We start from the raw sequence: 13,935 nt of genomic DNA on the forward strand, positions 1-13,935 counted from the left end.
CGTTAGTTCCCATAAACTCGTAGGTTTAACCTCCATTGAAATAACTTTCAGATGCACATCTAAGTGAAAAAATATTCAAGAAGCACCTCCTATAGACGGTAATTGACAAGGGGTATTTCTTATGCTTGTTCCAGTAAAAATTCAACTTCAGCTTAATTGGTTTCTTATTTTTCCGGTATATTACCCAAACATCCTTCGTAGCTATTTAAGTGTGCCTAAAAATGTAGGGAATTCTGTTTAGTAAAATCACATGTAAATATTTGTGTAAGTGTATTTTCCAGTTTGTTAAATGTCAAATATATAGGTGTCACTGTTTCTTCAAGATCCTATTTTGAACTGAGGTGGCTTTTACTTGATGAAAATCCATTTATCAAAATAAATGAGAACTAAAAGTTCAGATTTTCACGAAATTATATATTTTGACATGACAATTGTTTCGAAAACACCGTGTCTTTATCAAATGTAATATTTACAAACTACCTGCTACTATAAACAAATTTATATTTATTTTTAGTTTAAAAAAATAATAAATAAAACGAAATGTCCAAAATCTCAAAAATCAGGTGTCTACAGGCTCAAATGCGGAACTTGTCCTAAAATTTATATTGAACAAACAGGTAGATCCTTCAAGAAACGCATTAACGAACATAAAAGAGCGTTTAAAAACAATAGTCTAGATTCTAATTATGTTACACACTTAAACACTGAAAATAGTATATTATGCAACAAGTGCGGTAAACAGTATTTGACTCACGAGTTTATTTGACACGAGCGGAGCGAGTGTTTAATTAACGAGTGAGTTAAAAAGTTTACCGAACGTGTTGCATACTATACTTTTTCTACGACCGAATACATTCACTAACATGATTGTCAGAATTAACAAACGTCAAAATTCAAAGCGTGGGAAATATTTCCGAAAACATCCGATTGCTCCCAAATCCGTGCGGTAAAATCCCGGAAATGTCCGAAGTGGCTCGGATTCGTGGGAAACGAAACTGACGCTTCCCGCATGCTAGATCGGTGGGTAATTAGGGATTTTATAGACGGGAGTAGAAAAACACATTTTTGACGACAATTTTGATATTTTCCATACAGCCACAAAAAGTCGAAAATTAAATTTATTGGAAGCCATGGAGATTAACAAAATGTATTGCTTAACGGTCGATTAGATTTAAATACCTCTCCTTCATTGAACTTAAATTCACATTCACACAACAACATTAATTAAGGTTTTATGGTGATTTTTCGGTATATATAGTAGCAGGTAGTTTGTAAATGTTACATTTGATAAAGACACGGTGTTGTCGAAACAATTATCATGTCAAAATATATAATTTCGTGAAAATCTGAACTTTTAGTTTTTATTTATTTTCATATTTCCTATCCTATTAGGTCATATTTGCCACATTTGCTGTAATTTCGTGAAAGAACAAAGTATTGAAAGCACAAATTATACAAGTTTCTGAGTACGGTACATATTGATACCAAAAGTGAAAATAGTTATGGCACAGCCATAAAACGTTTAAAAAGAAAACGTGTTAATATCTGTATTATTGATTAGGGTTTTGAAGGTTGCCTTGCAATTGTGGAGGTTATCAATGCTTATATTAATACTAATTATTCCTCAACTATCGTTAAATTTCTTATAAACAATATTTTTTGGATGAGGACATGGGTGGGCGCGCAGCTGAAAGCGGCCCTGGCCACACTCTCGATGAGAATGACATGTGAAAACAATCGAACGACGGTAGCATTAACAGAGATACGAGTCAACAATTAAACTTTGACCTTCATTTCTGTCGCTCCTCGGCCTTAGGATAGTAAATTCCCCAATTGTTGTAAATTCTCGTCGAACGGTCGTTAAAAAAAAAGATCGACACTAACAAATCGCTTAGGTTCCCCTCTTCACATGTGAAATCGCGGAAATGTCCTTTAGCCTTACTTAATAAAATAAATGTTATATTCGTCTCACCTTATAATGACATATATGAGGTTTTTTAGAAATCAAAAGGTTACTATTTGGAACATATACTTTTTATTTGATAATATATTAAGGTGTGGGAGGATAGTGTCTCTAATCCAAAGCAAGTAGTCGCAGGCATATCAAATTCACTATCATTGCCAGAAAGTCCAACATATGTTCCTCCTTTATTAACTAAACGTGTACAGTCGGTTACTTCTCAGTTTTTATTTTATATGGCTGAGCAACGTCTTCTGTGGAACAAATACATCTTTAAAAATTAATAACAATTTAGTTTAGTATTATTGTGTCTTTTCACCACACAATATAAACAATGTATTATTATTTTTTCTAAAAATTAAAGCTCGTTTCTATTTTTTGTTCCGTTTTCGATAAAGGACATTTATTGACGACAGGGATGTCATTAGACAGTACTCAAATATCTTACGTCAAAATTGGGAACAGGTTGGGTTAGCATTTTCCAAAAATGCCGTAGAAATTTTGATAATTCATTGCGTTTTCTTCCGCGATCCAATGTAACTAAATATTTTCTTGGTATTTAAGTGCATTCCATTGGTGGAACTTAATAATTACCTATCTGTTTGAAGTTAGACACCAGTGTTGTTCTACTTGTCCAAAAGTTAACATGTTGTCTATTTATGTTTTTAAAATACCTGCCAACTCATAATCGATTTGGCTAAACCGGACTACCTTTGGTCCCCTGTCGGAAGCTAAAGAAATTTGTTCCCCGATAAATAGTTCACTATTTGGTATTCATATATGTAGTATATTATGCAACAAGTGCGGTAAACGGCATTTGACTCGCGCGTTTATTTGACACGAGCGGAGCGAGTATTTAATAAACGAGTGACTTAAAATGTTTACCGAACGTGTTGCATACTATGCTTTTTCTACGACCGCCAGTTTTTGGGTACATTTTCGCAAAACAACACGATATGACATGACCCTCAGAATTGACAAACGTCAAAATTCAAGGCGTGGGAAATATCTCCGAAAACATCCGATTGCTCCCAAACTCCGATCCGTGGCAAACGAAACTGACGTTTTAAAGTGACGGTTCCCGCACGTTAGATCGGTGTGTAATTAGGTATTTTACAGACAAGAGTAGAAAAAGTCCTTTAAAAAACATAAAAGATATCGATATCATTTTGGCTATTGGAAGTTGTTGATTTAGAATCTGCAACGTTACTTTGGTTACGTTGGAAATTCCTCGCGGAACTATTCGAAAATAGCATAAAAATAAATAAACAAAGAGTTGATAACATGTGCGTAGGTGAATTTATAGGTGGTATGGTCTGTTCATAGATATAAGAAAGTGACCAATTGCTTTTGAATGAGGTTATCCAAGGGTGGTCATTACCATACAATGCAACAAGATTATTACCTAAAGTTTCGGAATTAAAATTCAGGTAAAATTGTGATCCGTAATAGAAAATAATTTTATACCTACCTGTATTTAATATTCTTTGGTTTGGTATACTACTTAGTTTAAGTTTATTAGTAATCATTCTTATTTAGTGTGTAATACGGCGTGTGTTGAATCGTGTGCGAATTATGCAAAATATGTGCGAGTCTAGTGTATCTCCCGCCCAAATGTAGAAAACACTATTCTATTGAGACTAAGGAAGTTATAAACAATGTTTATTTGACTCTCATTGAACGTGATGCCAGCAGGCAAGCATCTTTAGAAGAAACAACTGCATTGACGAAATTTCCAACATCAACTGTATGGAAAATCGTGAATAATCCCATTTCAGCGAGGAAAAAAACAGGCGATGCTGACATTTTCTCGAGTGTAGTGAGTGATCAAGATATAATACGGCGTAAAATTTACCAGTTATACGAGGAACAAAGCGTGCCTACGTTAGATATTTTAATTAGGAGGCTTGAAAAAGATGAAACCGGTGTTAAATGTGGCAGAACTACCTTATGGAAGTGTATTCAACACACGGGTTTTAGATTTAAAAAAATTGACAAAAGGCAAGTTTTAATGGAATCTTTTCGTCTTAACAACGTTTTTCCCCGTGTTAACTCCAATGTCCTCAAACTTATAGAAACCGAAGTTTTTAATATCCCCCCACAAAGTTGGGTAAATTCTGTTAAACATATAGAAAAAGCAGAACAATCGTATATCCATATTGCAAATAATATAGAACAAATAATAATTAGAAAAGGCGATGATAGCGATAGTGATACTGATATATTATGTGAATAATGTGAATAAGTAGGTAATAAAAATAATTTGTAATTTTATTTTAGATTTAAACGTAAGTACATACATAAATAAATATTGTTTAGTATCTTTCCTAGCAGAACCCCAAATAATTAAATTCTAAGCAAAGTACGGACCTGTTCGACCATATTTCATTCTTACAGCTTGTCCGGGTCTTTCCTTTATTCGTATCAGTTAGTCACTTTCTTATATCTATGAACAGACTTTATACTCTATACCACGTTACGCAACATATTATTTTTCAATATAATATAATTGCCGACATAGTCCGATTTCTGCAAACGACCGCTCGGTAAAGCTTTCATACATAATTTCATGTCTAATTACCCGCTCAGTGGGTAATTTAAGTCACAAAAACTTGTTATAAATGAAGCATGGCGGGGCACCACTTATTACTTCTTTTCCACTAAACCATTTCGAAATAGCGGAGGATGGGAGAAGATTGGCCGGCAAATGTTCCCAGTGTCGGGCAGATGGCTGGCAAATGTGTTAAAATTTTTATTGTTTTATTGTGTATATAAACAGGAGCAAACTTAAGACCGTCGGCTTACAATAAATAGTTGGGTTAGCAATCTCGCGTTTCGCATCCCAGACACGCATCACATTTCACTTTATTGCGTTGGGGGCAAAAAATAAATTCTAAAAATACCCAAAAACGAACCCTTTCTCGCTGGCGATGGGCTCAAATAACAGTCCAAATGGTGGTGGAAGATGAATCGAACATTTCGACATTTAAAAACATATTTATAATTTATATTAATAATTTTCCACAAATATCAACTTTAAAATGCACCAAAAACACGAGTTTTTACTTTTTTAATCGTGTTTTTTATCAATCAACCAGCTCAAGCAGATGCTAACAAAGGGGGTTTTTCTATTCTGTTTTTATTTTTGGTTTTAAAAAAACGATGGTGCAGGTTCCTTGTGTTAGTGTTTTGTTTAAGTTTGATATCCTGTATCTAGGAAAATTAACATCTGCGGACCTATATAGGGTGGTATTAAATACGTGTCTGCTATTTCGCAGGGGAACTTTTCAAGTGTTTTTTATGGTGAAAATTTACTTTAAAAGTGATGTAAAAATGAGTTTGGGATTTCTTTTTATTTTTGTTTTTTTACACACAAAATTGGTACCTGGGAGAGGTTTGGACATGAGAAATGTTTACTTTCAACGGACGCTATCTACATGTTTTTTCTCGCTTTCGAAGGCTCGTGCGTTACTTTAGAAACCTGTATTATAATTTTGGTTAAAAAAAAAAGAATTTCAAAACCATTTTAAAGTGAAATGACTAGGAGGAGTTTAAAAATGGGGGACAATTGTGTTGAATAACTTTTTTTTAATTGCAAAATAAAATACGTAGACATCAAAAATTCGAGAATTAAAAATAATGCGTTGTGAAAAACCCGAAAAGTGAAACGAAGGTATAAAGGAAGTCGATGTCGAAATTAAAATGGAATTTTGCTGGCTGGCTTTCAAGGCGAGTTTTTTTTTACGAAATTTCCCAACCAACGCTTACCGATTGATTTGGTGCCAATTACAGAATTAATCGAATGTTTACATCGAGCTTTATACACCTCCGTAGGTGGTTTGAGTAGATAAACTTATGGGGTTTCTAGTGATTTGGGTTGGTCACATTCGAATAATAAATTTGTATGACGACGTAGGTGTTGACACACGGTAAAACGGGACGTTTCAAGCGACGTGATAGTGAGGAAGTATACAATCTGGCCATTTAATTTGTAAGAGCCGATCGCGTTGTTTCCTTTTACATATATTCGTACTTTTGACAAATTATACTTTCTTAGGATAGGATCTCTAAAAGTGAACGATTTTTCCGGATTATAAGAAAATGTATTACTCATTATTCTGTACAGATAACCATTAATCAGTTGTTCCACAAACAACTTCGTTAAACAGGTTAGTTTTAAACTACTTATAAAGAGGACATTACATGGAATAAAGTTGAATATGGTTGAGTTTATATGACAAACGTAAGTTTTGTGAAAAAAATATTCGTTAGTGAGCTAGAACTCTAGTTGTGTGGATGGGTAAATTAGAGCTGATCGGAAAACAGTCACTACTGCTTAAGCTATTGCCAGAAAAGAGATTTCTTTGTATTTAATAAGGCATTAATTAAAGTGCTTTATAGTTACTGGATTAAGATTTTGCCACATTCGAGTTCACATGTCTGCACAACCCAATTATACTGGTGGTTTAATTAATCTCAACCTCATCAATCATGGTGCTAAGCCTGGATGATATAGGTTTTTTTAATCGTACTTTTGTATTTGAGCTTTTTTGTTCGAAGTTTCGCTAAAGTGAAAGTAATAAAAAGATTAGTATGGGATTAATTGTATTCCGCAAATTTTAGCTGAACATGTGTCGAAAATATACAAGGAGGATTATCGTTTTTCTTTATCGAACAGCACTTGCGCAGTGAATTTTCATGCATGTGGACACACTGTTTTTCAGCTTATAATATTTTATATGTATAGTTGTACCTAGTTTTTCATGTATAATCTTATTTATTGTCATTGAATTTTCGCGCATCTATATTTAACAATACATCCTGGAAATTGAAATATTTTGTTGCTTTTTTTTTTAATTGTGTATATGGCGTGCCTGGTAAAAAACGCGAAAAGCTATCAAAATAAATCGATTCAGTTATATTTAGTTTGGCCCAAACGTTAATATTAAAACGGCTACATTGTGCTACGATTGAAAATTAAAATTTATATTCATTGAAAAAGTATACTTAGGTACTTGTCTACTGTAAAGTTTACATTTTCTAAAACAATGAAAAATTGGGAAATGAATCTTGCCATGATAATAAATTTTATTTTATAAAAACCAAATTTTGACACTTAATTTTTTTTTCGTTAAAAGCTGGTGGATATTCATATCTAACTATTTTAAATTTTTATTTATTATTTTATATTAAGTATGGAAGTATTTGTAAGTTCTTCTTTTACACAGCTGCCTACAATCCAACAAAAATTCTTGAATCTTATTCAAAGATTCTTGACACTGACTTTTCATAAATACTTATATTGGAACGAACTTTTATTACCCGTTTTTCTTCTCATACGTTGATTTTAACAAACGTAAACAAGCAATTGACATTAAAACATGTGGATGGGCGACGGGTTTGCCCTTATCTGCCATTGAAAAAAATAACAACATAGTTTTTTACGATAACCGTCGGACTTCCGTCGTTGCGATTTCAAAATAATTATCACCAACTTACCTTGTTCGAACAAAACTGCCAGCCGATAATCCCAAGCCGGCGGCGACTGCAGCAAAACAAATTTAACGAAAAAAAAAACACACCTTTAAGTTAAAAGGAGTAGAGTTTGTCCGCGATCAAAACTTTCTTCTGCGGCTGTCGTCACGCACCGTGCGCCATGGCCGACGATAAACTAAAGTGACGAATGACTGCGAATGACTAACTTGGCGTTCACCGGATTTAAAAGCTCGCAGCGGATAGTCGGAGGTCGCTAGAGGCACTTGGAAAGATGTACGCGGCTGGTGAAAACGAGAGTGACACCAGAGGAGAGAGATTTTCAGCTTCTGTTTGCCCGGAACGCCAAAACTTTGTAATATATAAATGTATAAATATAAAAGTGAAGGCGAGTGGATTATTCCACCAGTTAACCATATTGAGAAAAATGAATATGTTGGCAATTCTGTTTCCAACTAGCGTAGAAGATCAGAACAGAAAATTTGAAAGAAATCATGAACGCAATTTCATCGGCACTCAGTCATCTAATAAATTTTGTCTAGTGAAAAATTGGCGGTTAGCTAAAACATTGGAGTAATAAAACCCCATTTTAACTCTGGACCTAGGGACAACACAATTCATTATCTACCCATTTCACTAATACCCCATACCCCTCTATAGGAAAAATATTTAAAAAATACTACGTTTTTGATAGTGGACAATTCCAACTTTTGATTTGAAGTTTCTTTTATTACTATTACCCTCATTGTTATTTTTAAATATTGGTTTTTGTATTGCTCCCCATACCGTTTCATTTTTTAAGTATTTATATAACCAAATTCTGAAAAAATATACTGACCATTTTAAATCCAAATAAGTCATAAACTGCCTAACCAAGAGCAATTGTCATGTCAAATAGTATATTATGCAGCAAGTGCGATAAACGGCATTTGACTCACGAGTTTATTTGACACGAGCGGAGCGAGTGTTTAATAAACGAGTGAGTTAAAAAGTTTACCGAACGTGTTGCATACTATGCTTTTTCTACGACCGTTAGTTTTTGGGTACATTTTCGCAAAACAACACGAATACATTCACTGACATAACTGTGAGAATTGACAAACGTCAAAATTCAAAGCGTGGGAAATATCTCCGAAAACATCCGATTGCTTCCAAATCCGTGCGGTAAAATCCCGGAAATGTCCGAGGCGGCTCGGATTCATGGGAAACGAAACTGACGTGATAAAATGACGCTTCCCGCACGCTAGATCGCTGGGTAATTAGATATTTCACAGATGGGAGTAGAAGATAATGTATTATGCAACAAGTGCGGTAAACGGCAGTTGACTCACGAGTTTATTTGACACGTTGGGTCTATAGGTCCGGCAATAAAAATCACCAATTTAAAGTATTTAAGAATAATTATCGTTCGGGTGCTCTCTAGATTTCGGCATCTTCATCAGTTTCTCGCGAGATTACACCTTAAGCTTATACACCATAGTTCGGTACAATCTGTATTATAATATGGGATGGGGACTTTAGCTGGGAAACTAAGTACAGCACATGAATTATTCAAGACAATAAATAACAACATTCGAAGATATCATTTAGATAAATGATTTCAAGAGTGATATAAGACAACTATACTGTCTTTATGTATTCACTCGTTTATATATACGTATACAGGTAAAATAACATTAAACGAAGTTGACCACCAACATAAACCTGGACTTGTTAACATGCATTGTGGGCAGAGAAATTACGGATAGACAGCCCCTAAATTGTTCTATGTACTACCCAATGATCTTAATATTATACTTAAAACAAAAAGCTTTAAGCAAAGGGTGAAAAAATAAATTTTCGTCACCAACTGCGTGGAAGGACGGAATTAGGGTATTTATCTCAACTCTTTAAGTTCACTTACTGATCTTCGAAAAAAAATTCTAGTACATTCTGTAAAATACTTAATTACACACCGATCTAGCGTGCGGAAAGCGTCACTTTACAACGTGAGTTTTTTTTTCCACTGATCCGAGCCACTTCGGACAGTCAGTGAATGTATTCGTGTTGTTCTGCAAAATTGTACCCAAAAACTACCGGTCGTAGAAAAAGTATAGTATACAACACAAATAGTAAACTCTTTATGTCACTCGTTTATTAAACACTCGTTCCGTTGCGCTCCGCTCGTGCCAAATAAACTCGTGACTCAAAAGCCGTTTGCCACACTTATTGCATAATAAACTATTATTGATTGTGAAGACCCTATACGCACTGTGTCAAGAAGTTTTCGCTACTTCAGTGGATTTTTTGCTTTTTTGTATATTTTATTTATTATGTACTTAAACAGTATTATTATTATTCTTATTATTATAGAACGGATATTGAAGTTAAGTAAAAAAAGTTTATCAGCAATCACGGCAAGTGTGCCACTTTCTCAATTTCAGGTGGCAACAAACTCCGAATATGGATTTTGTGAGACAAGCAAAGCATTTAATCTTATTGTATTGTACATGGTCTAATTTTGTTGTATAAAAAATGAATAAAGTATTTTCTTTTCTATATAATAACAATATTGGTAATAACGCTGACATTATTTAATAAAATTTTATTTCAATATATTTAACAATAATTATTATAAAAATATCTGTTCAAGTTCGGCGCAAGTTTAGCCTTTGGCTACTTTGCTGAACTAAGCACAGACGTGGTTTATAATATTATGTTAATTCTTTTTAGACTGAGTTAAAAATATTTCTTTTATACATTATAAATTCGGTTTTTATTAAATAAAAATAACTGAATGCTTTACTTGCTTTTTTGTGTGTGTGCGTGCGGGAAGCGTCATTTTACCGCGTCAGTTTCGTTTCCCACGAATCCGAGCCACTTCGGACATTTCCGGGATTTTACCACACGGATTTGGGAGCAATCGGATGTTTTCGGACATATTTAACACGCTTTGAATTTTGACGTTTGTCAATTCTGACGGTCATGTCAGTGAATGTATTCGTATTGTTTTGCGAAAAGATACCCGTAAAACGTCGTAAAAAAGTATACTATGCGGCAAACTTTTTAAGTCACTCGTTTATTAAACACTTGTTGCATAATATACTATTATATTCCTTTTTAAAAAGTTGTACTCCCATATGAAGGAGATTTACGAGGTTATAATAAAAATGAGCGCAGAAATATGACACTGCAATGATGTGGAATGGTTAATTTTACGTTATATATATACGATAATATAATCATTTTCGGTAGGGAAACTGACGGGTTAGGGTTAATTATTATATTGACAAAAAAAGTCGAAAAATTTAATATTATACGCTCGTCCTTTTTAAGCCCATTTTATATATGCATATCATCGTTCGATTTCAGCGTTATACGCAGGATGAATCCAGAAGATTTGTAAATAGTAATTTATGGAATATTTTTTTGACTTGTTCTTTAAATCTAAACTTATCGTCTGAAATAAAACCCAGATTTTTGACAAAGTTTTAATTTTGAATTATTAATGGCTATATTTAAACTATGTTTTAGAAAATTGACATTCTTATCATTGCCAAAGACAACGCACAATTTATCTGGATTAAAATCAGACTTTTGGTATTCTGGTCTTATTGATTTAGCAATTATAATATTTCAAATATTTAATTTTTTTTCCTTTTGCAAGAAATAAGAAATGTTAATTTAATTTGCGTATTTAGGTAAATACGAGGGTATTTCATTTTTTATATAATATTCCTTAAGAAATATATACCGCTATATTCCGACCAATATATTTTTTGAAAACATTATATTTCCAACTTGTGTGCGCTTTTTCCGAAAGTTATTTAAGAAGTTACATTATCATAAATTTTGTTTTATATAAATATTATTTTATACAAATGTTATAAAAATATTATAAAGTAATCAAACAACGGTACACCTTTTTTACGTTTATATTATTTTTCCATTATAAAATTTGCCTCATTTTTATAAGTAAGACATTGCCGTTCCATTTTAGATAGACTTCAGTGTTTTATTTTCATCGACATTATTGCAACCCCCGACAACCAATAAAAAAAAAATTAAATTTTGTGAAGGTCTGGATCAGAAGAAAGTTTTTGTTTCGCATTCGGCTGAAAAATGCTAATTTTATAGTCTATTCCTGTTGGCTATCATATCTAAAGCTCGCACGTTGTTACCTCTAGTGGTGCAACGTGATTAGTCTACACTCCAAACTGAATTAGTTTTCTTATTAATTGTTTGTTAATAATCTTAGGTTAAACACAAAAGCAAATAAGTTCTCATAACTTTCAGCTTTCGGTTAATAAGATTTGAATAGGGAAACTAAAGTGAATTGAAATTCTCTGGGAACGCATAAAATCCATTCCATTTTTATCTTTTCGCTTCCCAAGTGGGTCGCCATTGTTTGTCGGTTAGAATTAATTGGTTGCGAGTATTTCGCCAAAGACAATTTATTTTCAATTTAGTGGTGGTGTTTCTAAGTGGCGTAAGGAGTTTTTTATTTTATCGAAAAAAGGAAATATTATATGGGAAGGCTGTAAATATACTTGTACAAATATACTTACTTACGCTAATACATTTGAAACAATGATCCAGCTTGAGAAGTTTACTTGATATGCATTCGACAACCCCCCTCCCCTGCCCATTATTAAGTATACCCAAAAAAGTCTTCACTTCTGCTACTGTTATCCATTTCATTTAGATCTTTAATTTTTTTAAATTAAAAAGTGGTTCTCTCTCTTCAGCAACTTATGCCGATCCGATGTTATCTGATGGAGGCAAAAACAAGCACTATAAAAATTTTATTTTGCAGAAAAATTTACATCATACCACTTAAAATTCAAGAACCTGCTCTCTGGAAACTAATTTCAATCGCAGCTAAATTGAAACTGGACTATAATAGAAGACATTTTTTTGATAATGAACACCGAATAGCACAGACGTAATTGACAATAATGTATTTATTTTACTATATGATAGAGGAATTTCAATGTTAAAAAATCAAAATCTTGTGCCCTTGTCTTTAAAGAGAGGGCGAGAAAATTCCTTTTCTCTGTACATCAAGCCCCTAAAAAACTGAATTTTTAATACACGAACCTTGTTCCAGAATTTTATGATATTCTGTTTCTTAATGCGAGAGAGTTGTAAATCATTATTGAACTGTAAAATTTAGTGGTATTAGCGGTAGTATTGATTGATTGATTGATATGATTGTCAATAGTCCCGAAAGTAGCAGGTAGGACAGTAAGTGGAACAACGTGTGCATTAGTGTTAAAATATTATTATAGTTACTTTTGTGCAGTTGTTGCAAAGTATCATTTTAGAAAATGAATAGTGTTTTTGAATTTATAAAAATGAGAAAATTATTAATCTCAATGTATTCAAAACTCAACATTCGAAGTTGTAAAAAATTTGAATTGGATAGTTAACAATTTGTGCACGAAGATAAACGCGACTCCATTAAGTCACCAAAGAGAAGTACAGCCTGAAATTGTTATAAATGGGGAAGTACCCACCTTGGATAAGATAATGTCTGATGTGGAAAGGCATGAGTTCATTCCACCAACAAAGACGAAATTATCTGCTGGCGACGACTATATTTGAAAGCAGTTAGACAATTTCAAATGGACAACAGGAATGTCTATTATCTGGACGAAACTGGGTAAATGAAGGCATTGGCAAAAGATGGCAGCATAAAAATTTAAAAAGCGCAAGGCAAGCTTTCACGGAAGGAAGTCCAAAAAGGTAAAAGATTAATAAGTAATCACATTTACAGCAAAAGTAAACTTGTCAAATCAAGAAAGCATGAATGTTGATGTTTTTAAAGACTTCCCCTATTATAGTTGTGGATAATAGCAGCTACCACCCAAGAAAATTCGAAACAATATCCTTCGAAAATATTTAGAAAAAAAATCATTGACGTACTTCAAGCAAGAAGCAATTTCAGAAATATATGCTGAAAAAGAAGCGGGGGTTTTTAAATGTGGTTAAACCTCTTTGTACAAAATTTGTTGCAGACAAAATTGCTTAAAACTAAATAGAACGGTACTTCGTCTTCCGACATCACCCCATAAAATTGGTAAGGGCACAGGTACAAGGGTTTGTAGAAAGACATAATACCACAACATGGAGTAAGTGCGTCGAACATGTGATTGAAATAGAAGAAAGAATGTGAGAAGCTAATAACATGCCAGAAAATACTGTAGATCCCTTATCCTATAGTTGATTCTCAGAACATGATGACTAAAATTTACAAATAAAGTTTTATGGTAAATAGTTTTTTAATGATATCGATTACAATTTAAATTATTATTTTTATATTATTCTTCCTTTCGTATAAGCTTTTATTTACTTGGTTTTAGAATAATTAATAACTCAATTATCTGCCCAAATATAATTATGTATAATTATTACTTACCACCTAGGTTTTTTTTTCATAATCAAGAATGTTCTAAGCCAGTAAGTTGCCAATAATTCAATAATCATATAGGATAGGTCAA

The 13,935-nt window shown here is 33.1% G+C and overlaps 1 protein-coding gene across 1 annotated transcript in view; it reads right to left on the reverse strand.

The window, feature by feature from the left end:
- LOC132696309 (uncharacterized) overlaps nucleotides 1–7,642 on the reverse strand; it is a 54,847-nt gene extending 47,205 nt beyond the window's left edge. Inside the window, exon 1 of the mRNA XM_060661061.1 lies at nucleotides 7,460–7,642. The gene's annotated coding sequence lies outside the window, so the exon portion shown is untranslated. The remainder of the gene's footprint in view (nucleotides 1–7,459) is intronic.
- Between the last annotated feature and the right edge of the window lie 6,293 nt (nucleotides 7,643–13,935).

The sequence above is a fragment of the Cylas formicarius genome, unplaced genomic scaffold (genome assembly GCF_029955315.1).
Source record: "Cylas formicarius isolate icCylForm1 unplaced genomic scaffold, icCylForm1.1 PGA_scaffold_1__22_contigs__length_36826433, whole genome shotgun sequence".
NCBI classification, from domain to species: domain Eukaryota; kingdom Metazoa; phylum Arthropoda; class Insecta; order Coleoptera; family Brentidae; genus Cylas; species Cylas formicarius.